The following is a 1,158-nucleotide window of genomic DNA, read 5'->3' on the forward strand; positions in this document are numbered from 1 at the left end:
TTACTTGTAATATGTACATCTCTCCCACAGAAAATTAACTTTTGAGCCATTGGCATAATTTTATATGATTGAGAGTTTAATTCTGCATTTGTCTTTCCAAGGACTAAAGTGTAAGAGGGAATGAGAACATTTCAACTCTCCTTTAAAGATTAAATCTTGTGACATTCATTCTCAATCATGTTTTCTTCCTTGAGTTAACCCAATGTATTTGTAAATTTATAGTCTTTTCTAGCTGTTTTCCTCTTTTGAGGATTATTCCTAAAAACTGCCTACACATTCATGAGAATTATTTCTAGTTTTTTGATTCTAGCCCCAAAGTCATTTATAAATGCTGTTTGATGTTTTTCAGAAGCCAGTGAAATATTTCAAGTGATCTTATTCCACCTTATACATTGAGACTAGTAGTCCACACCTAGACTATTCCCAATTTTCAAAATATTACTGGCTCTGTTGTCCTACTACACTAATGGCACACTGTTTTATAGCTAACAATGATTAATTGCTATGTGTCAGGCACTATGCTGAGTACTTTGACAGACATTAATCCATTTGATCCTTACATATAACCCTATAGTAGATGCTACTTGGAGTCTCATTTTATAAATTAGAAAACACATAGGTTAAATAACTCCAGTTAATTCCTCCAGTAAGTGAAGGGATTAGAATCTATGCAGTCTGACTCCAAAAAGAGAGTGCTTCCCCTCTACCCTATCTCTGCCTCAAAAATAATATCATCTGTATCCTAATAATATAATACAATATAGAATTCCCCAACATTTACGTCATTCCATAAAATTTAAAGCTTCAAACATTAGCTAATGTTCAAGCCAGCTAAGCCACCCAATGTATCCTTTTCAGTTAGCTAACTGTACATAAGCCAACCTGCTCCCAATTTTCTTCATATTCTCTTGAGTCTTACTCAGAGAGTCACTGGTTGGAGTCTGGATTTCTCATTCAGCAGCTATGGCTGGGACACTTTTCACAACCTTCAAAATTGTATATAAATTCAGCTCTAAGACTTTCTTATCAACCTTCTGTTTTCCAGTCAATCACATAAGAATATGTTATCACCACACCCACAGGTTTTCAAAAACAGAATCAGTTCTAGAACGAAAGTAACTTTAACTACTATTACTCTATGTATTTTTCCCTTTACAA

This window comes from Pteropus vampyrus, unplaced genomic scaffold, assembly GCF_000151845.1.
Source record: "Pteropus vampyrus isolate Shadow unplaced genomic scaffold, Pvam_2.0 Scaffold12, whole genome shotgun sequence".
In the NCBI taxonomy this organism is placed as follows: Eukaryota; Metazoa; Chordata; class Mammalia; order Chiroptera; family Pteropodidae; genus Pteropus; species Pteropus vampyrus.